At 33.1% G+C, this 27,613-nt stretch overlaps 1 protein-coding gene across 2 annotated transcripts in view; it reads left to right on the top strand.

Annotated features, from left to right (window-relative positions):
* The first annotated feature begins 923 nt into the window (after positions 1-923).
* Positions 924-27,613, top strand: part of LOC118183197 (uncharacterized) — a 509,384-nt gene continuing 482,694 nt past the window's right edge. Inside the window, exon 1 of one of the 2 annotated variants that reach the window (XM_085809465.1) lies at positions 924-1,120. The gene's annotated coding sequence lies outside the window, so the exon portion shown is untranslated. Of the gene's footprint in view, positions 1,121-5,695; positions 5,876-27,613 lie in introns of those variants that run through there. The other variant, XM_085809466.1, reaches the window with a different exon arrangement.

The raw sequence follows: 27,613 nt of genomic DNA, 5'->3' as shown, positions 1-27,613 counted from the left end.
GAGCTTTAATTAAAATTATAAAGTTAGATTTTTCGCCCATATATTCTTTCAATGAATAAATTAAAACTCTCAGAACATCGCTGTTTGCAACAACGTACATAGCGGTCAAAACAATTTTTTTTTATAAAGTTTATATGAGATTTTAACTCTGGAATTTTTCCACTATTTGACGTAACATAACTGTTGGAAGTAAAAGAGCGATTATGCATTGTTGAAAAGTGATCTTTCAATTGAATAATTTCATTGATAACGTTCATTAAGATTATAAAATTGAAAAATAAATAAATAAATAAAAATTTTAAAAAGATTTTATAAAATAAGATTTTCTTTCTAATTCATGAAATAATTAATAAACTAAAGGAAAAAAAAGTAATTTATCGTATAGTTTAACGCGAACAGGAGATTCAATAATTCTCTTTACAAAATTCATCTACAATTTCATATGACGAATAATAAAAGTATGAGCGCCTAAATAAGGAAACAGAATTATTTAATTTTACGTTCCAACCAAATTATATAATAAATTATTTTTCTCTTTAGTCCATTAATTATTTCATGAGCTTTAAATAAAAGATTATTTAATAAAATTATTTTATGAGTTTAAAATGAAAGTTTATTTTAAGAAAGCTTAACGTTTTTGTTTTGTTTTTTCCGAGATTTTCTTAAACATCAGTGAAATATATTAATGTATTTTTTAGACCACAGTCTGCCTTTGTACTAAAGAATATTGGGGGGGGGATTTCTTTAATCTGCTGTCAAGTTTTTCATTTTGTTTTCTTAGCTCGCAAAGCAAAACAATTCGTCACGGAGAATCTAAAAAATTTCTCTGCCGTTATCAACCTCAAACCACCGCCAGGGTGCATAACGGAAGTGACCTCAAAGTCACGTGTGCGGGATCGGAAATGACGCCGACTCATCCCCGATGCGGGTGTTTGATCAGACGACGCTACTCTGCTCTCTGCCTCAGATAATATTTCCATAAAATTCCTTCCTGAACCCGGACACCAGGGCTCCAGGAAAAGTGGGCACAGCCCGAGTAAAGGGACACTGTCCGCGGTCATCTCGGCAGGCTCAACTCCAGGATTTTGGAAAGCGTGCGCGGATGACAGCTGTTTTCTCGGTAAGTGCTCACGACTTACGAAATTGCGAAGAGAACAATAAAATGCAAAGAGGCCGGGCTGATTGTTTGGGCTTTTCTGTGTCAGTTGTTTGCATTTATTTGCGGGAATGTCAGCTGTTAGTGACTTATAGTAAATAGAACCTCGCGGAACCATATGGCACGTGCAACGCCGGTTAACATTTCACTACGAAAATTGTGCGAGGTGCTATAATATTACTTTTTATTGGGAAAGTTAGGCACCGGATGTTTTTGTGCGCAAAAAAAAAAAATTACTGAAGTCCTCCATTTACTAACCCAACGGATGTCAACAAGGTTAATTTTACATAACATATAAAAAACATTGTTATTAAATACAGCATGAGAGAAAGTTATGAAATTAGATTTTTATTTAAAAATACGGTTTTCCTTTTTCGTAAAAGACTAATGATCTTAAGAAATCAAATTACACACCCACAACTTTAAAGATGGAAAAGGAAAACTTTCTATCGTACATAAGTAGGATATTCTGCGTACAGTGTAGGGTATTACAATTCAGGCGGTGTTCATAAGATTCATTCCTTTAATTTTGTGAAAGGAAGTCTTAGAGAATCGAAAACAAACTGTGATGTTATCTAAAATTACATGGTTCCACTTTTAGGGTATTAAGGGGGCTCATACACCTTAAACCCCTTACAATCTTCGAATATGTGACTGTCGCAAGAATTGGGATAACTTATTTATTTTAAAAGCAATTACTTCCAACTTTTTATGGCTGACTACATAATATAGCTGCTTTCTGAAATCGTAATCAAAACGTTTGTGTTGCCACAAATATTTTTATAATTTAATCCGCTTTGTGACAAAAATTTTCGTCATGTTTCCACCTTGCGCGCACAGTTTAAAATTATCTGTTGCATTATTTAATTTAATAGTTTATATATAGCTTTTATAACATTTGGAAACTACTGTAAACCAAAAAAAAAAACTGAGAATTTCATGTTAAATTTTTATTTTTTTTTTTGGAGTTGAGTTTATAAAATGTATTTTATTAAAAAAATCTGTAATGTTTTCGTGCATAAAATTTTTAATATTAAAATATTCGTCAGATTTTTGATTCAGTTAAAAAATAGTGCCCATATAAAGAATTCCATCAAATTTCAAGTATGTACCATTAGCCATTTTTAAAATATCATGCGCGGAAGGTGGAAACATGACAAAAAATTTTGTCACAAAGCTGATTAAATTAAAAAAATATTTGTGGCAACACAAACTTTCTGGTTACTAGTTTCCAAAGCAGCTATGTTGTGTAGTCAGCTGTAAAAAGTTAGAGGTAATTACTTTTAAAATAAATAAAATATCTCAATTCTTGCAACAGTCACAATTCTCAATTCTTGCAACAGTTTGCACATAAGGGGTTTAAGGTGTATGAGCCCCCTTAAAATAGCATAAAATATTATCCTTTTTATTTAATTAAAGGATTTGACATCACTGTTCAGTATAACTTGAAGAATACGACAGAAAACGAAAAATAATGTTTTCAGGTTCATTTTCCATTCACATAGATAATAAACATATTTTGTCTTTGGTTCATGATCATAACCTAGATAATAGATAAACACGTTTAGTGTTTGATTCATGGCCATATTTAAACTCGTATATTTCCAAAAATTTCAGCATTCATTAACGATTTTGTTTTTTTTCATGTCAAAAGTATTCAGAATAGTAAGTGTTATCGTTGCAGAATTAAATGCTATTCTTATAAAATTATTCATGCACAATTTATAATGTTTTTCAACGTCCTCAGTCATTCAGTGAACATAAATTCAGTAATATTTATCTTCATTTCAGGAAAAATGGTTGCAATGTTTTGGCCTAACTAATGTTTCAAAACTTATTAATTTTGTAATTGGCTAAATAAGAGATGACCCAAAAGCAGTCTGCAAGCAGTTTGCGGCCTTTGAGGTTTATTTTCCCTTGCTTTCGACGAAGTTAACATAATTTATTATTAACTGCTGATTTCTTGCCGATTTTGACGGCTTAGGACCATTTTAATGATTTGTTGAAAATATCAACTTTACAAATGAAGAATGATTTTGGTCAACTTTGAATGAGCGTCCACAAGGATCTCATTAAGTTGTGAAAATTTTTAAACTTAAGGAAATAAATATTTTATGGGAAAAAATAATTTCTAAATCGCATTTTTGAAATTTCTTACCTGTGTAATTATATTTTGTTTTATTATTGTTCTATCTGGTATATTGTGAATCACGAATTATGGAATGCAGTAGACCTCCGATTATTCGACATACCTGTTGATTAATAGAACATGTCACTTAACACGAAATTACCGAAGGCCTAGTTATTAAAATATACTCGTTGGAAAAAACAACAACAAACTTAACACAATAAAAGACACGCCTAAATAACGTGCATTGAAATTTACTTTTATATGCTTACAATAGTAAAATTATTTCAATGGCATTCATATTCAAATCGTATTCAGTATTTACATGTGAATGACATATTCATAAAAGGCAGTTACAGTACATTATATAAAAACAGTATAATGAGAAAAGGTATGCTGAGAAGTGACGAAAGTTCAATAAATAACGTGCAAAAATGTTTCTTAATCCGGTCTGTTTTTCAGGTACGTCTATTTAGATTTAAGTTTTTTATTATTTCGGCAAAAGAAAAGTAGACTATTGTTCAATAGTCAGTACTCTCTCTATCATATGATATTTACTGAAATAATCTTCGTTTGTTATTCTAGAACGTACTCCTAAATGTAAGCAAGTAAAACATGGTACGGTCCATTGTACTAATATACATTTCAAATTTCCCTGAGTATGTATAGAATTTGCCTCTCTGAGTTAGTTATATAATAAATATTATAATTTGTGTAATATAAAACATATTCTGAAATTTACTGTAACTCTTTGTTAACATTTATTGTAACTAACTAATTATATTATTGTCTTCAGCTGAACTTTAAAGTTTTCATAAAATACATTAAACACTCAAATGAAATTCAGCAAGAGAACTTCAAAAGTTTTATCTCAGGCTAATCTTATCGTATAAGATTAGCGCAAATATTCTACAATAAAATCTAGAGTTATCAAGTAAAATGGTCAAATATTTATTATAAAGTAAGTACGGTTGGTGGTTACCATTACGCGTTTAATTTCTGCTCAGGAGACGTGAAACATGTGCAATGCTCTCGCCGGTATTTGAACTCCTGAACAAGCCAGACGTGCTTCCAATGACACCACGAAGATGGGCAGTAAGGAGGGAGGAAATACTTTACATTCTTCCCAACTTAAAGGACGATTGAGGAAGCAGGAACTCAGTCAAATTTTGCCAAATTCTGGTGGAGACGAATTAACGTCCACCACCTGTTGGTTCAGGCGCCACTTTAAAGACCATTAGGTATTTTATTTTGGAACACTGGATGTGAAAAATGTGCAGACTCGAACTCCAGATTTTCTGATTGCTAGCCGGACGTACTTTCGAATTACACCACGAAAACACATGGTAAGGAAGGAAGAGGAGAAAACCTTACGGGGTTAGAAAGATAAAAATAGATGTATTTGAAGTATAAATATTCTTTGCTGAAACAACGCCTTGTCTTTAACGATAATTTTTTTTCAGGTTACTATAAGTCTAAACGTGTGGTCATTATTTTAGCAGGTAGATATTCTGCACAATGATGCTGATTCAAATAATTCTACTTAATTAATCTCGTACCATAAAAATTGTGGTGATCCAATGAATCTATCATATTCAGTGGCATATTACAATCTACGGGTTAGTGACGATAAATTTTACAGCATAAAAGGATGTCTTAAAAACGTAAATTTTAAAGACTGTAAATTTGTAAAATATTTAAATAATTGTTTATGAAAAAGGTTAACTTAAATTACACTAAATGAAAAACCAGCTAATTCCAATACTTAAAAAATCTTATTTAAATACTAAAAGTTTTTCTCTTTGGCTAATTAACTTCAATCAGTTATTTTCGAATTTCAGATAATTTTAAATAATATTTCCTTTTAAATTTTTGGTATCACTTTTATCATTAAAACTTAAAATAAAATTAATAAATTATTTAATCAAGCTTTTCAAAAGAAAAAAAGAAAAAAAAAAAAAAAAAAAAAACCTTAGAGGTGTGATTAAACAAAGTAAATTGCAAAGATAGGAGTAATTTAAAATCTTCGAAAATGCTGCTAAGTAAATTCTGGGAAAGACAGTCCCAGAAAATTCATTAGATAATGGTTAATTTCAGTTCGTTATAAACGCGTATGTGCTTTGAAGCATCAACATAATTTACGTTTTCCTTTCATAAAACATTTTGCAGAAATGCTCACGTACCTTCTTCCGCCTGAAACTTTCTTTTAATGGACTACTAAACAACGGAAGAAAGTAAAAGCAGGTCACGAAGAGATATCGTAGTTCAAACAAATAGTTTGTCCTGAAAGAAACAAAGAAATAAATGCGGAAATCCACTCTGTGACATCTTTCAAAGAAAAAAAAAAAAGACAACAGCAAATGAAGAAACTCAAAATACTTTCTTGTCGGAAAGGCCTCTTATTAGTTAACATCGCAAAATCCTCGGAAGCTTAATATTACGATTATGTCTTGTGCCATTAGAAGAAAGCCACTTAGTTTTCTATGCTGCAATGATACTGCCATCGATAGAATAACTAATACTGTGAGAATGAGCGAGGAGATTTACATGAGTAGAATGGTCTCCAGACACTTGTTGAATTAGCGTTGAAGGTTGGTCATTAGGTTTTCCTATATTTTTGTTTTTACTTTCTCTTAAATATATGTAGATATTAACAGCTTAAATATTTGAAACATTAGAGTTCAATAGATTACTCTATTTCAAAACTATTAAATATGTTACTGGTATAATTCTTTGCAGTTTGTTGCATGTGTCTTGCACAATACAGTTGTAGTGTATTATTATGTGTTGCAGTGTATTACACACTACACCAAACTCTGTTGTATTTCCATTAAGCTCATACTTCGAAAGTTCGTCAATTCCCGTTATAAACTTTGTTCACTGAAAGAAAGCTTATCAACTTCTCATTAGCCTAATTTACTATGCGGGTAAATTGTTTAGTACGGACCCTTTTCGTGTATTTCTCCTAGCTGTATCAATTTCAACCAGCAGCCTCAAAACCCGAAAACCTTATTCAGTGAATTACACACGCACAACAAAGCACCAAAATATATAGCTATTGCAAAACTGACTCTTATTACATGATTGCGCAAATACGTCGCATGTGCACAAGGAAATGCAGAAGGATGTCATTCAACTATTACAAAGGAAGTTCTTATTATTCAAATACACTAGCTCGTAAGATAGGATGTAGAAAGTCCTTTGAAGCTGTACCACATTATAATTCAAGAGGTATAAAAAGTAATAGTATTATTCAAATGAAAACTATAACAATAAGTTTGCCGCTCAGACAAGAAAGCGCTTAGTGTCTCTGACTGCCGTACAGAAGGCCCCGGGTTCTAATCCCGGAGTAAGCATAGATGTAAGTTGTCTGTCCCACCATAAGAGGTAACAGTTGCCACCTATTAGGTGCTTCCATGATAAAATGCTCATCGCTTCTGATCTTAGTAATGGCGAAAGTTTAAAATGGCTGGTGCCCGTTATATATATATATATAGATATAATACATATTTTAACGAGGTTTTTCAAAAAATTGCTATAGATTTTTATACTGCTTAAATGTAAACACACCAGCGGACCAGTGGTTCTGAACACTGGTAGTTTGATGCGGAGAAATGAGTTGGATGTACGGGGTTTTTAAGAATTTTTTTTTCAATATTAGTGTAAGTACGAGCTGGTTTTCTTTAGTAAGCACTCCACATAGGCATCCCTTGCAGTAAACAGATACTTCTCATGCTATTTATTTTAATCAATTAACAAATGCAGTTAGACATAGCATGTTTTGCCTTAGTCAATTAACTAGTTAACCAAATTTAAAGGTAAGATGAGCTAAAGGTAAAGTTTCATGTCATGCTTCGAAAGCAAATAATTATTTTCATATGAATGCAATTATTTTCGTTTGAGTGACTAGAAGAATATAATTCCTTTTTAAAAATAGAAAAATAAGAGAATAAAAATGCGAGGAATGGGTAAGAATCTGGCAGTAACTTTTTTATGTAAACGTACCTATCAGCAGACTTTCCAAACTTCCAAAATTTTATCATGATATTTCGCATCCTTTTTGCCTTTTCTAACTAATCAAAAATCAAGGTGTAAAAAAAAACACGAATATTTTTTAAGGTAGGCCTATATCGATATATATTCCTTCAAGTTACCTTAATGAACAAAAAACTCTTAATTTTATAAAACAGATATAGTAGTTTAAAATTCCTCCTACATATTCTCAACAATCTGATTTTTTTCTTTGCATACAGTATTCCATTATTGCTAATTATAAGTACCCAGAAATTAAAATGAAATACTATTCAACGGCTGATTAAAGCAATCTATAAGACTCGAACAGAAACCAATGAATGGGACATTTAATTCTGCTGTTCATTATATTAAATCAAAATATTAAAATTTTTTAACTTTCTTGGTCCTCTGCATCACTATTCCTGCCCATCTCCGCTGATTCATAGACGTTATCAATATTATTATTTTGACAGATTAAATCACAATCACAACTATTCATCCAGTTTCCTTCAAACTCCTTTTCAGTTACTTGTCCGTGAAATTAATGCCCATGTTTCCATGCTACACTGAGGCGTCTATTTCAGACTTAATCATGATGAGGTTGTTAGAGTGAGGAGAATCTACGGTTATGTACTGTTGTGTTAGTTAGCTAAGCTTCTTTACTTCTCCGTTTAGATTTTGCGATCTATGTATCTAACTTGTATTTTTCGCGGAAAAATACGCAAAAAGTACTTTATTGTCAAATGCATCTCACAAAAATAAATATGCGAAAATATATTCTAAGGCAAAACATCTCTACGAAAACGTGGTAGTATATTAAATGATTTTGAAAGAGCATTCCATTCTTCATTTTCAATGTTCCTCAGCTAGGTAGTCTCAGCAAGTTTGTTTCCTTCAACAAAAAGTCGTTTTGTTAAATTATTAGAATAAAGCACTGGAGAGTTGTTTAAAATGATGTCTTTGTAGAGGACTTTTAAAAACAGTTTGTTCATGTTTGCGTTACACATAAAGGAAAATAAGCCAAACTTCACTTGGAGTCAAACCCAGAGACACTTGTTAGACCTCTAACAGCAATGAGTTTTTCATTCACAGAAAGTTATGATTTCAAGATTTTGACTCGCCTTTTGATCATTTGAATCTAAATTTTGACATTACATGCATTCATATTAATACATGAATATACGTTTTTATATCTAAAACTATATTTATATACATATCTAATAAGAAAATGCAAAATCATTTCAGACGTTTCATGCGTACAAAAGTGAAGGATAAGTTATATGAAATTAAGGTTGCAATAACAAGGCAGAATTTGGCCAAACTTTATAAACATTCATGTTAGTACATGAATAAACGTATACGCATACATATATGAAAAGATAATGCATATTTAGCGCGCGCGAAATAATTATTCTTTGCGAATTCATACCGTGTGTTATCACTCATTTTGAGAACAACAATTTCACTACTCTTATATTGTCTCAATCATTTGCGTATTCAAGTCAATTTGCTGTGGTATTTTTATTCCTAGTATTGAAATATTTACTGTAACCTCATCTTAAAGATTTAAAAACCACAGAATGTAATCATTAGCGAAAAATACGTGTTATTGTTTTTGCTTCGAAAAGAAATCCAACTTATCACATTTTTAAGGTTATTTATAATAAACATCAAAACTTTATTTTATAATTTTGCTTATTTAATGTTAGAGTAACAACTAAACCATACTTTATATCTTAAAGGCATTAAAGTAAATACCTTATTAGCTTGATTATGAAATAGCATTTTTGCTTAAAATTGCCGTTTGAAAACAATATTCGACTTATATGAACAACCTAACATTAAAACTATATAGTGACATGATTTATTACATATTACTTAACCGTAACATTAAAAGAAAAGCTATATATGGATAGTTTTATCTCAGAATGTGTTATTTAGAGGTACTTTTAATATTTGATCATCCTTTCTGCAGGACATTTTAATAGGTCTTATACCTTTAACAGTTCGTATTTTAGAGGTAATCTGAAACTGAGCCATTTTTACTTTTCAAAATGTCTTAAACATTTCATTGTCTTAGTATAGGTGAAGCTATCTTACATTTAGACAAATGTAGTAAATAAATACCGATATTAGACAATGCCACCTTCCGACCTTTATGAGACTAAGAATTGAATCTTAGTACGTCTTCTGTAACACAAAATTAGGTATTATATTTTGTATAACACAAGATTTAAATTTGTGTCTTGTACTATAACAGTGAACAGTAGCCTGCTTCAAAATTACACTCATGTCCATAAATTAAGGATAATGCAAAATCAGGCAAAGGAAGAGTTAGAAGCAAAACAAATTTGACTTTTTGTAAAGCTTATTTATTAAACAAAAGGTAAAGAGCAAAAAAAGATGCTATATGTTTGATATTATTAAAAAAATTAGCGATTTTTTTCTCCCTGGAGCAAATTATAAAAAAAAAAAAAAAAAAAAAAAAAAAAAAAAAAAAAAAAAACCTATTTACAAAAAACCAATATTACATGTTTGGTATGATTGTTAATACATTGTAAGTCTCCCAGACGATGCAATACAATCCGTACAACGCCTAGGCATGCTGAGTATCAAATTATCGATCTGATCTTGGGGGATATTACACCACTCAAAATGCAATGCTCTCCGAAGTTCCGGTAGACATGTAGGAGGAGGTTGACGGGCTGCAACTCGTCTGCCAAGCATATCCCACACGTGCTCTACTGGATTCAAGTCCGGTGAGAATGTTGGCCAGTCCATACTGGTGATATCCTCCGATTGAAGGCATTCGCTTACGATGTTTGCACGGTGAGGACGGGCGTTGCCATCCATAAACACAAATTGTGCGCCCATGGCGCCCCGAAACAAACGTACCTGTTGTTCCAGAATAACGTCCCGATAGATTTGGCTTGTCATGGTTCCAATTTGAACATGCAGGTCAGTTCTGGAACCCAGAATAATTCCACCCCAAACGAGCACTCCTGCACCACCGTAACGGTGTCGTTCAATGATGTTTTCTTGGTGGTAACGGGTACCTGGAGCTCTCCATATGAAAGTCCGGCGAGAATCAGACTGCAAGCTAAACCTGGACTCGTTGGAAAACATCACACAAGCCCACTGTTGCGGTGTCCACAATGCATGCTCTCTACTCCAGGCTAACCGCAGGTGACAGTGAGTTCCAGTAAGTGGAACGCATCTGACAGGTCTACGAGCATATAGACCAATCTGCCCTAAGCGTCTGTACACGGTCTGCCTTGAAATTGTTGTACCCGTGGCTGAAGAGAGCTGACGAGACAGGTCTGAGACTGTGCTCCGCCTGTTTCTTTTGGCAGTAACTACCAAATACCAGTCCTCATTCGGCGTTGTAACTCTGTGGCGACCTGTGCTGTAACGTCTACTCACATTACCATCATCTTGGAATCGTTGCCAAAGCCTGGAGATGACACTCTGGGCAATTCCAAGTTCGTCTGATACTTCCAGTTGGATACGCCCACATTCCAGACGGCCGATAATTCTACCACGTAAAAAAAATCATCCAAATGCGTCCTTTGTGTCATAACTATTCGGTTATTGCACTGAAATGCTTATAAAGCGCCTGCGAACAATTTTACTTCTTTGCCTGTATTCCTTATATATCACTCTCTTACACTCTCGTCATTGTGACGTATCATCGGTGTCATCTGGTTACTTCCTGAAATTTGCATATGATTCTTGAAGATGTGAATAGTGATTTTACAGGTGACGTATTTATTTTAGAGTTCGATTTCCGCGTGACTCCGAATTAGCCTTAATTTATGGACATGAGTGTATTTGCGCATTGATTTGGTTTACCGAATGTTACATACATATATTTCGTAATATTAAATTGCTCACAGCAAAAGTGATATGCTAATATTATAAAAGCTGTTGATTTAAAATTTTACACTTTTAACATGATACATATGTTCTTTACAAAATCATTGCAAAATTTTCATGATGTAATGAGTGCAGAAGTGAAGTATTAGTTATACAAAATTAAGGTTGTGTAAATAAAGCAGTTTGCCAGACTTTAAAAAAATACCTGTTTTATATTTTAGTGAAAGACTTCAGAGTCAAGAATTTCATTTTTAATTTGAGTAGCTTAGATTTTGAATTAGAAGCAAGTGATGCATCCGTTTACTTTCTTACATCTAATTTTCTAGGGGGGGACGGAGATGGGGCGTAAGTCTATTAGGTATGTTACATTTTTTACTAAAAAAGAGGCTACGAACTCTTTATTACTCAAAGTGCCATCGATCATTTTCCCCCTAAATGCCAGCTTTTTCGACTAACACAGACATCTTAATTTGTCATGATTCATCATCGACGAAATTTATGAACCAAGTAACTAAGTTATGCGATGCATTGTAAAGTCAAGCGTTTTATCATGCTTTCAATTACCCAAGTTACTGAAGGTGGAGTAGCTTAAAAAGCAATTTTTCGTGAAATCTAAAATGCGAAAGAAACAGCTTTTTGAAACACACTTTTACTACTGGAAAAAAAAAGTCTTAGATTTCAGCTACATATATTATATAGTAAACATGTTATATCGGATAAGACTGAACATAAAAATAAACTCCTTATGTTCTCTCTAATGTAGATTTTATAATACCTTATTTTTCCTTAACGCATTTAAGATTCTATAATTAGCTTTCATGTTTGAAGCAAACTATAACATTGTTAAAGTTAAATTTGGTTTGGTTTATATGATTATGGCTAAACACTCAAGGGTTATCTGCTATGTAAAAGTTAGAAAATATGTAGCCGGGAGAAATGTGAAAAAGAGAGTGAAAGATATAAAATCAATAATTAAATGAACTTTCAAAGCGGCAAGTGTTCCCATTGCTCTCTGCGAAGAATAACCTGTTGAACGAATACCCCGAGTCGCTTTTCTTCCTCTTAATTACATCTCAGCTATTACATCTTTACTTAAATCCTCTATAAAAATATAAATTAATATTTCTACTTTTGTTTTTTATTCCGAAATGAATGGTCAGATTTCTTCTTATAAATTATTTTCACGCAGCTGTAAAAGCGTACATAAAATTAAGATTTTTGCCATAAGCTCCACAAAAGTCTTTATGGAAAAGTATAATCGATTTGGTAGAATTAGAATAATATAATGGAACTAGTATTGCGTTTGATTAAATGATTAATCTAAAGAACACACTGAGTTTTTATTCGAAGACATTTTATACTTTGGTGAAATACATGGCAATAAATTACAGCGCGGATCCTTTTCTAAAATCTAAAATTTTGTCTCTGGAATGCAAAGAATAGAAAATAAAGAACCCCCTGAATACAAATACCAAAACGTTGAGCTTTTATTTTGAAAGAAAAACTCTTTATTTTCTTCCTGTTCTTTTTCCTTCATTTCGAATTTAACGAATAGTATTATACTCTTTTAAAGTGGTGATTTACAAATAATAACTAAGGCTGATAAAAATATGAGTAAAATGTATTTAAATTTATATGAATAAATTCCTTAAAACATCACGATAGTGTACTCATAAAATTTAATAAAACAAAATTATTTTAAATATAATGATTTACATTGAATTATTATAAAAATAAAGCGAAATACTAATTTGCCCTTTTTAGTTTTTAAAATTTCTTTCGCAACACATTCCCATATTTTATTTAATAGAGGAAGCATTCTAATTAGCAAATTTTAGCAAATGTAGATGTCAGTCATTATTTGCCCACTAATGTCCGATTGATGAAATTGCTGAACACTGGTAGTTCGACCCGCGTTCAATTTCTGGGTAAACGGGTTAGTTGCGTGGAAAGTTTCGTGATTTTCTTAATGTGTAAATTGAATACAAGCCAGTACTTAACGAATCAACCCTGAAGGCATCCCTCCCTTCAAGCAGATTACGTTCATGAGATTTGCCACTATTTAAATAGTCCAATTAAATCAAATCCAAAGTTTCTATTATTTTATCGGGTTCTGTTTTGCAGTGAAAAATGTTTTTAATCGTTACTGGGGAGCAAGGCACTCATTGCTACTAATTTTTGACTAAATGACTTTTGACTAATTGAACTCTACCTCCCCCTTCAACGTTTTCCTTCCATACTACCCACCAGCGGCCAAGCGGTAAAAATCTCTGAACACTGGTAGTTCCGATAGGGGTTCGATTTAAGGCGAATAGGGTGGCTACATGGGCGTTTTCGTGCTTTCGGCCCATGTGTAACATGTATACGATCTAGGTTCCCTTGGAAAGTCTTCCACGAAGGCATCCCTTCCCTTAGGCAGATAGCTCTAGTGAGCTTTGCCATAATCAACTAAACTAAATAAAAGAAAATATCCTTCCACTCTATGCGTATAGGCAAGTTTATGTATAACAAACAGGAGAACACGGATATATACAAGTGACTTACATTTTGGTCGTGTGACAATTTAACCACACGCTGTCATGCGTGTTTCTGAGCGTGTGTATCAGACCGCTTAAATTCTTAACAAAGCATTTCAAATGCGTAGCATGCAATTTCAAAAATATGGTAATTTTATTTTACTGTTTTAATTAAGTTTCGGGCATTTAAGCGCCTGGTCGGAAGATTGAGAGATCTGCCAGATAGTTTGAAATCAAGCAAGATTCTTTATCAGTTACTTTTAATCCACTTAAGCTTTGGAAGTTGTCACATAATTAAGACTTCCTTAATGAAAGAAGGGGGTTTTAATTAAATTCGCCTCTTTCATTTTCTCAAATTCTTCTGCTTTCCAAATAAGCTGCAATTACCACATCATGAGACTTATTTACAGAATGCGTATTGTGGTCTTGTTAAATCTGGTGACTTAGAATTAAACGCGTGCATTGTATGAAGAGTGTCGTGCAAACGTTTTAGAACAGAGTCATTTTCATCAAATCTTATAGTTATCTTTCAATAATTATGTATACATTTTAACATTTGTCCTATGTTAGTCCAAAAGTTTAGCCCATTGACATATAAAAGTGAAAAGTTATTTTCTGTGTCTCAGATAAGTATATATTCTAATTTCTCGAAAATGGAAACTATGTAATATTATTTTAAATATTTTTATTTAAAATTAATTATATTTAACTTTTAACCGTTTTGAAGGTTCTTTTATTAAGTAAGCGATGTGATTTTAAACTGATTGGGAAAAGGCTACAAAAATGCATCACTAAACCTATGTCATAGTGTATTAAGAGGGCTTCTTATTTATTACAGAATTTACAATGAACTCTTGATTATCCTTATGCAGATTACTCATTTTGTGGATAACCTGTGCATCGTTCTCCAAAGCTGGTAACTTGATCTTTGTATCCATATCATCCCAGCTTAATACCTGAAACAGTTCCCGTAACTAACTGAATAGTTACAAAAATAGGTCTACTCTTTTAATTATTAATTACCAGAAATTGAATATGCAAAACTGTAAAATCTCGTTTTTAAAATGAGAGGTTCAAAACATTTATGCCGAATAGTAGAAAGAAAAAGAGAAGAGGTTTTCTGTGCTGTAACTTCATCATAATTTAATGCCAAGTGAAGATTTTTGCACTTACTTAACAAACGGCGGACTTAATTATTAAAAACGTATCTATATATATTTTTCTTCAGTTGATAGCTTGTGCATATGGTTTTCAACAAATATTTCTCACATATGAAGTGGTAAAAATAGCTATTAAGCCTCGGATAAGTTTTTTATTCTGTGGTACCTATGCAACAGTTTCAGTTCTAAACGGGCAATTAACGGGTTGATATAAGAACAGGTGCATTAACCTGGAATGGGCCCCAAAAGAATAAATATGGGCATGTTTTTTTATTTCACATTTAAAGAAGTGAAAAACATTTTGTTGGAATATAGGAAGTTATAGATTAAATGATGAAAATGAAGATGAAATGCAGCATATAGGATGTTGTTTATTTTTACTTACTTTGTTACATTGGTTGTAACCAATTTGTTGGTATTACTTCGTTTTTACTTGGTTTATTTACTTGGGAAATCTCGGAAAATTTCACGATATTATAATGCTTGTTTTGAGAAGAAAATTTCATTTTTTAAAAACTTCCTTCTAGAAAAATACGAACATATAGAATTTCACTTTTTTCTTCTTTAGAATTATTCATTTTAAGCTACCGATTTTCTGGACTTTCCTTTTTCAGCCGGATATCTCTATTGGGGAGGGGCGTTTGTTATTTTGCTACAGCTTTGTTAGCTTAAGATAAAATAATACATAAATTTTAATCCAACGCTGAAAACGATTCCTACTTTGATCTTCAAAGGAAACTCGAAATATAAAAAATTCAAGCGGTTTGAATAATTTATTTAGAAAACATTTCTTATATTTTCAAAGATTTAGTTTTATATATGGAGCTCAGAAGCATCTTTCTAAAAGAAATGCCGCGTATTATTGAAATCTAAAATGAAGTGTTCCTCAAGTATAAATTTTAAAACCGAATTCATAGAGAGCTTTTATATATTTATTTTATAAGAACATTCCGTGGTTTTGTTTAAAACATTACTATAATATTTTTAAGTTTCTTAATAAAACTTGTAAGGATCTTAAGTTTTACTAACGTTTATTTTATTTTAAAACTGTACTATCACTTCTTATTTTCCACTTCCGGCCAGAATTAAATGTGTTAACTTGTTTATGCAAATTGTACTTGCTAACGTCCAAGTATTTAAGTTGTGGCTTTTTACCAAGGGTGAGAGAGAGAGAAGGAGAGTCAGCCGCCTTGCCACTGCATTTTGTACGAGTTTTCAATCAGTTGCTGCTTGCCTTTGAGGCCAGAGGTTTAATCCTCTTGATGGGCCCACCAGCGGCCGAGCGGTAAAGTCGCTGAACACTGGTAGTTCGGTCCGAGGTTCGAATCCCGCGAACGGGCTGGCTGCATGGGCGTTTTCGTGGTTTTCCCCATGTGTAACGTGTATACGAACCAGTTTCCCTTAGAAAGTCCTCCACGAAAGGCATCCCTCCCCTTAGGCAGATAGCCCTCGTGTGCTTTGCCATAATTAAATACACCAACACCAAATACACACTCTTGATATTTAAAACGTATTGTAGTTTCGGCAGTTTGCGTACTACATACGTAATCTTTTAAAAGGCCAGTCTTAGTGTTAGGCATTTGTAAACTAATTCAAAATTAAGTCTTATTTAGAATTTTAGTTAGTAGTTTTACATTCTTACGTTCAAACCACAAGTGGTTGGTGTCTGTGTCCCGAAGTGCGGAAACATCTGTAAGAGTGTGTGTGTGATTATGGCAAAGCCTCGAGGGCTATCTGCCTAAAGGGACGGATGCCTTTCGTGGAGGACTTTCTAAGGGAAACTGGCTCGTATACACGTTACACATGGGGAAAACCACGAAAACGCCCATGCAGCCAGCCCGTTCGCGGGATTCGAACCTCGGACCGAACTACCAGTGTTCAGCGACTTAACCGCTCGGCCACTGGTGGGCGTAATCTTATAGATAATAAAGGGTAAAGTAAACCCTTACTGCTTGTGTCGTCCATTTCACACATACTTGAACATAGCTTGAGTAAGCTCCCTGTTCCTATTCAGGACACATCACATTCCCTAAACAAGTCAAAAGACATACGAGTCCTGACAAACTTATGCATGAAAATGTCTTTTAAAGTGTTATTTTTTATTGCAGCTTATGTGCTATAAAATAATTATAATACCATAAAAATATAAAATAATTATAAGCAAAATTAATAAACTATGTTGGGATTTTGTCAGTAATACAGATTTGATGGGGAGGGAAGCCAGACAAATGATGTTAAATTGCGGAGGCCCACACGAAGATAAGAAATTCATATACGCGGTCGCCCACGTAGTCTTCGAGTTGTTACGGGGTGTAAGGCATAACAACTCGCTTTGTGTCTATCATCAAGGCATCTCGAAGTCAGACGTCCGATTAACCAACCGTCATATTGCTCTTTTGATACCTACCTTTTTCAACTAAAATAAATCATCGGACGTAAAATACAACCGAAAAATGAAGACAGCGTGACTAATTCAGCCTGCAGTTTATCTCAAGAAGAGCCAAAAATTGAAACACTTTAAACCACACGACTAGAGAGCCTTGCTGCTAGCCAGATCCTCATACAATGAGGCATAACTGTTTCTATGTCTTCAGTATTAATTGTCAATGTCGTTATGTATTGTTAATAGAGCTTCTCATAGGTTTATAATAAATGTGTTTTAGTTTTATGTGCAGTAAGTAGTAAGCAATGTCTAACTGCAAACGCAGTCTTATTGAATCATAACATGGGTAGTCTAACTGAATCCTGACAGGGAGTCAGCACCAATCCTCACATGTAGTCGCTGCATCAGCCCTGCGCCAAGGTCATTTCACAAGAAGATTTTTATCAGTAATGAGAATAATTGTTTCTATGCTTTCAGTATTAATTGTCATTGTCGGTACGTATTTTGATACAGCTTCTCATAGGTTTGTAATAAATATGTTTTAGTTCTATAGTAAGTAATACGCAATCTAAACATACGCAATGTAACCGAATCCTTACATGGAGTCAGCTACCAATCCTTACATGGAGTCGCTGCCTCAGTGCAGTCCCAAGGTCATTTCACTAGAAGTGTTTTTATCACTAATGCTTTCCTTAGTTTTCTTTTAATCTTTTTATCCCTACTGACTTATGATGATGTCTTCTACGACATTATATTAATTGTCGTCATAATATTGTTTTTCTCGTTATTTTTCAGATGAAATTAGGTATATGTTTTTTGATAATCAAAGCTATGAAGTTAATAAGTTTCAAAACTTTTGCATTTCGAAACTTCATCAATGTTTCGTATATACATATATACATATGTATGTATATATACATGCGTGTCTTTGTATAGCTACATAATATCTGTATGTTCTACAGAGAAAGGATTTTTGTTGTAAAGGGCATTTAAGGCATTCGTTTTTTCATTATTAGGGTCTTACCGTGATCTTGAAAAGGATTACTCACGCCATATTATATTCTTTTTTATTGTAAATAAGTCATTTAGTCAATTACTGATGAGCTTTACCGTTTCTTTCTTTTTTGTAATTATTTGCTTTTTAAATATGCTCTTTTCCTTAATTTAATTGATCTAATTTCATTTTAATATATGTATTAAATTTTATATTGTTTCAAAAATTTAACTTATTTTTTTATTAATTCTGTTTCCTTTCTGATTACCATTATAAGGTATTTCTCCCGCCTTCCTGGCGTGCCTTCGTGGTGTAGTGGTTCTGTACATTAGGCTGGTATTTCAGAGGTCCGTGGTTCGATTCCAGGCGAAGGCGTTTGCTCATTTTTCCTCTTGCCTGCTTCCAAACAAAATACCTAATGTCTCTACACCATTACGTTCAAAATATACTATTAAATTTGCTTTTTAGTGTAAAGAGCAGAAACATTTGTGTTTTCGGGTGTGCATATATGATGCCGAATATTAAACAATTTTTATGCGCTCTAATAACTTTTTTAGTGCGACAAACTTAAGAAATATATATAATGTCGTAAACCTCTTTTTCCTTAATTCTTTTGTGATTTAAGATGAACTGTTCTTGTATATATCATTAAAAATTTAAAGATATCTGTATCAAGTTATAATCACTCTTCTCTCTTTTTTGACAGCTTCTTTAATATTTATTTCCTTTCCACTCCGCTGAAAGTCATAACTGCGTTTTTATGGATACTTACAAAATTCGTAAGATTTAGAAATGCGTTTTACGACAGAGAATCGTGAAAGTGATATTATATAAGTTAAAAACGCAGTTTTTGATACGTTTTTCGCTGTAAATAAAAAAAGTTATAATGAGTTCTTGCGAAGAAAATTTAGTTCCTAATATTTTAAAAGCAAAATATAAAATATTAAAAAACTTTTAGGTGACTTTATACATATTAGAATTAGTTTTGGAAGATTATTAGCTAGTTATAAATAAGCATTTCATGAGTATTTTCTTTATGTGATAAAATTTAAATTGCGCTAAGTCATTTGTAAGAGTTTCACTTAAAATCGTCATCTCCAAATGAGATTTATTGCGAAATATCAAACCATCATCTGAGCCTTAAATAAAATCTGCGCTTCTAATGAGTTTTATAGTTTGATTTAGTGGCATTATTATGAATTGTAGTCTAATCAGAATGAAATGTCAATAACTGTCAAAATGAAAAAAATTTTCAAACAAATTAATTTAGTTTGATCTAAGCTTCGCATCAGTAGCTGCGAGCAGCAGTTATCATCTAGCAACCATCTAGCAGTTTCTTCTATCTACTTTAATACTTCTAGCTGGTATAATGTTATCTGCATATAACGGAGGAAACTGCGAGAAAATTTACTGCTATGTGTTTAGAACTATCTGACTGGCTATGTCGTACATTATGCGTCGTAAAATACTCTTTCGTAAAGATTTTAAAAATATGTATGTAACATAAAAATATATAAATCATAATTTCAGTTAGCAATAGCCTCTTAATGCTCAATTTAGTATTCCCTCCTCTATATTATAAATAGTGTTACGAATTTTTAACATAGATAGATGATTTTTAGTGCACTTATATGCGAAATTGTTGTATTTTTCTGTGTAACGTAACATGAAAAATATAGAGGGAAGAACTATACCGGAAAAGTAAGAATACAGGAACAAGTCCATTTAATATTGAGTAAATGAGTATCTTGGTAATTTGGCGAGAAAACGCGAAATTTCGCCAAACTTGGCATCCATTTGGCGACATTTCGGTCCGGTCCATGTATCACCGTAATAGGTATTGCAATTTATTAAATGCGAATGATCCTATATTAGCTGTAAACGTAATTCGACCCTCATATTGCCTTTCAGTAATATCAAGAAGCAGAAAGTACTAAAAATATCTCGGTGGCCGGATGAAAACTATAAAAGGCCGGAGAGAACATCTGCTCTCAGTTGTTGTTGTTAGCTGTTAGCTCAGCGTGAGTTCCGAATACCATCTCCGGTTTAGTTTCGGTTTAAATTTTTTTCTTTATAACTCTGGAGTGATACAGTAACTCTTATTATAGTCTTCACTTGTGTCATCCTCGGATACAGCTAAAATTCTTGGCCTGTTCATACTTAATTTAGAACTGTTTACAAAAAATAGCTGGATCTTGATGTCTGGCCATTCTTAATAATGTGATTTATGTCGGTGATGTCGAAGTAGTAGTGATTAGTCTCTAAGAAACAGTTCCCATGTTTTCCATCATTATAAAGCGGGCTTACCAGCGGCCGAGCGGTAAAGTCGCTGAACACTGGTAGTTCGGTCCGAGGTTCGAATCCAGCGAACGGGTTGGCTGCATGGGTGTTTTCGTGGGTTTCCCCATGTGAACGTGTATACGAGCCAGTTTCCCTTAAAAAGTCCTCCATGAAGGCATCCCTCCCCTTAGATAGATAGCCCTCGAGGCTTTGCCGTAATTAATACCCTAACCTAATCTATCCATCATTATAAAGCTATTGAATTCTTTAGAAACCAATATATTTCGTACATGCCAAGAGTTTATGCCAATTATTGTTAATTCTCATTTACTTCTGCTAATTATACTTAATATTTTAATTACAGTGTCAGATTAATGTACTACATGCAATTAATTAACTATATCCTTCTCGTTTATGGGCACACCAGTGGCCGACAGGTTAAGTCGCTGAACGCTGCTAGTTCCGACCTGGGTTCGATTCCAGACGAAAGCCCGGCTGCATGGGCGCTTTCGTGGTTACCCTTTGTGTAACGTGTATACGAGGCAGGTTCTCTTAGAAAGTACTCCACGAAGTCATCCATCCTCTAGGAAGCTAGCCCTCGCGTGCTTTGCCATAATTAAATAAACCAAACCAAGCCAAACCTTTCCGTTTGAATTAAGCAGCTTCAGCAGCTAACTATTCTTAATCCTTTCAGTTAGTCGTTGGTAAATTTCGGATTAAATGTCTATTTTTTTCTTTTATCTACTTTATTTTATTTGGAAACAGTATTTCATCCTCTAATAATTTATTTCTTTTCAAAATATAGCTACACTTAACTATTATGCTCACCTGAAAATTCTCCCCATTCTTCGTAGGAAAAACCGATAATAGTCATGTACATTTTTGAAGTAATACTACATTTTTTTATCCACCAACTTTACAGATGTCAATACAAGCACCGTCAAATGAATGGCTAATCCATATAGAACACAAGCTGCGTGACAATCAGCTAATTTATACCTGAAACTAAAAATTAAGAGATAATTCTGAACTTTAGGGAAATGCTGAATAAACTTTTCAGCTGTATTTGAACCATTGCCATACATCTTCTCGTACAACAAATTGCAAAGTTATTCCGTAGAATGATTAATGTTTGCATCCACTGTTATGCTGCCTGCATAACAGTGGCAGTATGTGGGCAGACACTTAGAGGTGCAAAGCATAGTTTTGGTTTCTTTTATTTCGAGTTTTATTCAGGGCAAAAGTTCGCAGACTATTGAACTTGGATACGTGTTTAAATCCAAAATTAAATATCATTTAAATATTTAAATGACAATTTCTCTGCTTTTCCCAAGATACTGAAATTTTTGTTTTTGCTATGGATAGGAGAATAGCAGTTACTTTTCAGAGTGCTGTGTGTTACCATTTTTAAAGAACTCATGATCATATGAAGCAACAAGCAGAAAGTTTGCTGCTGTTATTTTTAATGCAAACATAGATTAACTAACGGAAAACCTGAAAAAGCAAATGAAACCAAAGTATAATATATATCGGAATCTATTATTTATATGTGTAGATAGGCACGGGATTCAATTGTTCCTTTCGTGTCTATAAAGGTTACTGTGAAGCTTGGGAAAAGAACATTAATTCACTCAGAATAGTTTTGAGTTTTTATATTATACTTTCTGAAGTTTCATATTCCGAGCAAAAACTCAATAGTTAGCTTTAGCACTTGCAGACAAACTAGGATAACTAACTAAAAGAACAGCCAGCTAAAAATCTCGGTAAAACTTCAAATTAGAATTTAGCTAGTTAATTATCACTGCAGTGATGGTACCAGTACCGCTTCGTGGCTGTTTACCAAGTCCATTGACAGATAAGCACAAGCAGCGTATGTTTGAGAGAGCTCCGCAAAGCTACTACTATACGATTTGCTTCTTACCGCTCCTTACATCTTTTTACATACTAGTTAAATTTAAAAACATCTGAACAGGATAGAGATGCAAAAGAGAAGCTAAAGATAGGAAAACGTAAAATAAAACTGGTTAATTAGGCTAAAAAGGTAGCCAAATTTTTAATTTTATGTATCATATTCCCCCTCCATTTTTTTTACTGATTTTATCGTCTGAAAATCGAGAGGGAGTAATTAAACGAATAATTTAATTTCCGAAAGGCGCAGTTACAATAAGAAGTTTACCAATGAAAAGTAATCATGAATAAACTACAGGACCCAACAATACAATATTATTTCTTTAGAAAGAAATTTATATTCCTATAAGAATACATAGTAATATTAGCATTACAATATCTAATAAGATATCTTCATTTCTAATCTCCCTCTAACTTGAATCTCGCCCGTTTTAAATGTTCTCTTAGATACTCCTTAGGCCTTAAATCATCCATAAATAAATGCAGAAGATGAACGTGCACCTGACTTAGCGAAATCGCAGATTTATTGTCAGTTTGTGTTTGCTTCTCTGTGATTGGTTGGTTTTTACTTTGTTATACAGGAAAAATTTATAACTTTAAACAAATTTCGAATATAATAATCAGAACTTTATGTTGATTTTCTAACAACTGGAGCTGGAGTGAATATTAAAATAACTTTACTTAAGATCTAAAATCTAGAAACTTGTGATTGCAGTTACAGTATCATCTTTGTAAAGTAAATATAGTTGTTTGATGTTGTTTTCGATTCCACATTTCATAGAAGAATGGTTGTTAGAGCCTCAGAGAGGTTGGACTTCTACTTTCTACTCACATTTTGAAAGAGAGCACCTCGAGAGTTGGCCCGACGGCCTCCCATCCGTCTCTCCTACCATTAAAATACATGAGATGACTTTTCGATCTCCATATATTTAGAGTGCCCCCATGCCGCGAAGATACCATCCATTTACAAACATCTATGCCTTCTCATGGATTCGAGCTCGGGCCCTTCGGTGCGACAGTCAGAATCACTAACTACTATCTCGTTTGGGAAGTTGTATAGTAAATTCAATTCAATTAAAATTAAAATTCTTTAAGTCAAATAAATTCTTCTCTGGTGTCTTGGTATAAATCAAAACATGCATTTTTCAATAAAAATTCAATTCATTTTCAAAATTCAAAAAAGCTTTATCTCTCTTTAAAATGCTTTCAAACTTTTCTGAAAACATATAAATCTCATACAAATGCCAATACATAATGTTATCTAAACTCTAAAGATATCGACAATCTCATTTCATTGAAACACAGATACAAAACACCTCAAGACACCAGGAAAAAAGAAGCAAAACTCACGCATGAAATAATTCACTCACTAATTCAAATAAAATGATAATAAATCAGATCTTAATTTCAGATATACATAATTAATTAATTCCACAATTAAACCGTAGTAAGCTACTCAGCCTCTTTAAAAGAATTCACAGTTCCCTAAGGATGACATCGGGATATGATCGATCACTATTAAAAAAAGCAAGCATTTACAATTAAAACACATTTATTAATACTCTGTTAGCGTAGAATAGCTGGCCAGACTAGCTCTAACTCCAGTGGTTAAATAATATTCCAAATCATGTCTATTTACAAGGGTAATTTATCAAACATTCATTACCCTCTTAATTTATGATTATTTTAAATTAATGTAGAGCATTTTCTTTCATTCTTAAATGTAGATATTAGCTTTCCTTTCTTTAATTGAATTTTATTTTGGAGCCCTTAAAATCTCACATACTCACTTGTTTCTGAAGCATTTCAATACTTAGCCTAAGAGTTTCTCATCATTATCAATTCCTGTAAGAAATTATAACTAATTGAATTATCTTTCATTACACATTAATTTTAAAATTACTTAAGCACAATCCATTTTTCCTTAAATAAAATTAAAAATTCCATTTCAACTAATTAAATAAGCTAAGATATATATATATATATATATATATATATATAAAGATACAAAGACAACTCACAGCAGGACATCCTTAAACCATCAATCTCAAAGGAGTCATTGGACCAATCACGTCGAAATACATAGCATTATTTTTAACACTGGTTTAAACAGTTTCATTTGGCAGATGCTTAAGTTTTAGTTTTGTTTTCTTTTTATTGTGTAAAAATATGAGATAAGAAACGTTTTACTGAGACAACAGCGCATTTTTCACCGAAAATACTGAAAATAAAGAAAAAAGGGCATTTGAGACCATTCTGGCGATAGTACGTTCACCGGGATTTAGAGTTCGCCTTGTGATTGCGGCAGGGATAACGCAAGCGCTAGGTTATCCTTCCGAAATTGGCTGTAGCTTACACCGCAATTCTCCCAGCAGCTATACTAATGTGAATGCTTTTAACGTTGCTTGTGAAAATGGTGATATTAAGCTACAGTATGAACGCAGCCTAACACTTACTGGAGTAAAAAACACATGATATTTTAAAACTGTATATTTTGCATGAAAATGATTAAGTTAATGCTCGATTCCTCCAAAAGATTCAAATTTCCGATAGCGGGTTTTCATTGCCAGAAGCAGCATAAAACAGGAATTTAATTTTTATTTTGGGTTTATGATTTGTAGCTACCATTAAATGTTATTGTTTCATTCCCTCTTTGATTTCTTAGATGTAAGTTTTGATTTAATATATTTAAAGGCGATAATTCATCCTAAACAATTCCACGAATTCTATGCTAGTCCCAGCAGTTAAACAGGACTTAGATTTTAAGATTAAACCCGACAATAATTAGTAGAAAAACTTAGTAGGTTTTAGCAAGTTAGTAGTAAAAGTAATAAGTGCTAGATGCATAAAAGTTTAAGACACAGTCGAGCCCTGCTATAATGAACCCGGATTGTAAGGAACTTCTAAATATAATGAGCAAATGTTTTGGTGCTGCCCACTTAACTTTAATTTATATTGTTGTAGATAATTTCTACAGGTATAAAAATCGGATAGAAAGGAATATACCGATATTTTCGATCTAAACTTTTTCATATTTTTTCCGGAACTTCTGCCCTTTTAAAGAATAAAGCACTTATCTTTAAAATAATCCACATTTAGGATATTCGGATTCACATTCCACACTTCATCCATAAAGGGAAACACCTTTACATTGCTTTTCTTTTATGCTCAGTCCCACTTTTCTCTGAGTTCTAAACAAAGTCTACACAAAACAGGTGTGACACTCAATCTAGAACAACGAGAACACAACAAGCATATCTTAGGACACCACATGACGTTCTTCGTATAAGGTGTATGTAACCATTAAACGAAGGAACGTAAAAGAGGGTTCTTTCAGTCCCTTTAAATTCTTTAAGTCGTCAGAAAGGCTCATGCTATGATGAAAATTTTAAAATTTTCGCTAGTCAGGAAAAAAGGAAGTTGGTGTTGTGACTTATCTCACTTGTCTGATAGTCACATCAGAACAATTGATCATGGCAAGGAGAGAAAGACTACGTCTGTCGTTGGCTAGAGCCTTGAGCACCATACAGGTGACAGTAGGACTTCGCTCAGTTCCTCCCCAATTTAGAGCTCCCCCATGCCGCAAAGACACTATACACTTACAAACACCCATGCCTTATCCGAGATTCAAACCCGGCTTTTCGGTATGGCAGTAGAAAGAGGAAGTAGTGAATCTTATATCTTATTATCTTATTATCTGCGAAAGGCCGTTTTCCATTGTTTAAGTCTTCTGAAGGGTAGTTATCTCAAGTTGGCGGCCGTGGAGGCCCTCGAAGTAATTTCGAGCTGACCGTGTTTGCATTTCTGTTAGATATTTGTTGCAACTACGGTATTCGAAATATTTCAAGATATAAGTTATTTGAAGTCCGAGTTCAAGTTACTTTCATTGCGATTAAAAGCAAACATGAAGAACGCATCAGAAAATTTATAAATGAACGTAATTAAGTTAGAAAATGATGTGAATCTTATTTAGAGATTTGAAAATACAGATTTTATTAACTTTTCATACGTGTCAACAAATAAATAAGCTTAGTTATGAATGTTTGCATTAAGAATAATCGCTTTCTGTGAGATTACATTTATACGTGAACAGCTTTTTGTCCAGAGCGGAAAACTAATAATAAATGAACTGACCGAAAGATGATTTCTAGTAATTTCTCTTCAAGCCTACAAACTTTATCAGAATCGAAACAGCACAAGTGACAAGAAAGAAATAAAGATGTTTATAACTATTTACATGCAAACATATGTATTTTTTTATGTGTGGAAGGAAAATTTAATAAATAAGAGAAATACACCAAGTTGCCATAATTTGTTTCTCACGTTTTGTCGCACTTTTTCTCCGATGGAAAATTTTCTTTAAAAATTTCGAAATTTTTCGTGTTTTTTAATTAATTTAATATTTGTAATATACTCGTATATCAGTTTGATATTTAATACTTTCTGAATGAATGACAAAGTGTAACTAACAAACGTGACTTACAGAAACAAACAAAGTTATCTAAGTTACAAACTTTAGATTTCGGATAGAAAATTTATATAAATTTGAATTTACCTGCGCGATATTATTAATACTTTTTGTGTATATTTTGATACTGTATATGTTTTGATACCGTCAACTGCTGTTTCAAGATCATGAAATCTGAATCTGAGACCACAGACATAGGATATTCTTTAATCTTTCCTTTGCAACCATACATGTCTTAAGTAAAGGTTGAAGATTATAAGGTGTTTCGCCCGCCTTCTTGGCATGCCTTTGTGGTGTAGTGGTCAGCACACTCGGCGCGTATTCGAGAGGTCCGAGATTCGAGTCCCGGCGATTGCATGGCACATTTGTCAAGTTTCCTGTTCGAAATAACATAATATCTATCTCTACAGTGGCGCCCGAACTAAAAAAGGTGGTGGATAATAATTCTTGACCACCAGGATTTGGCGCTTATGTACCCTAATCCCCAGTCGCCCTTTAAAGGGGGGAGTATATAAGGTATTTCTCCCGCCTTCGTGGTGTAGTGGTCAGGAAGCTTGGCGCGTATTCGAGAGATCCGTTTTTTGAGTCTCAGCGAAAGCATTGCATTTTTTTCATGTCTTCTGTTTCGAAATAACCTAATGTCTCTACAAGATAAACTCGTCAATTTTTTTTTATTCGTTTCCCTACAAAATATAAAAACGTATATTTTTGAGAAATAATCTACGTTTCT

Source organism: Stegodyphus dumicola, chromosome X2 (assembly GCF_044657685.1).
Source record: "Stegodyphus dumicola isolate Sdum_Otavi_A_Nest chromosome X2, ASM4465768v1".
Classification (NCBI taxonomy): domain Eukaryota; kingdom Metazoa; phylum Arthropoda; class Arachnida; order Araneae; family Eresidae; genus Stegodyphus; species Stegodyphus dumicola.
The sequence above is the reverse complement of the archived record's forward strand: the minus strand, read 5'-3'. Positions and strand labels throughout refer to the sequence as shown.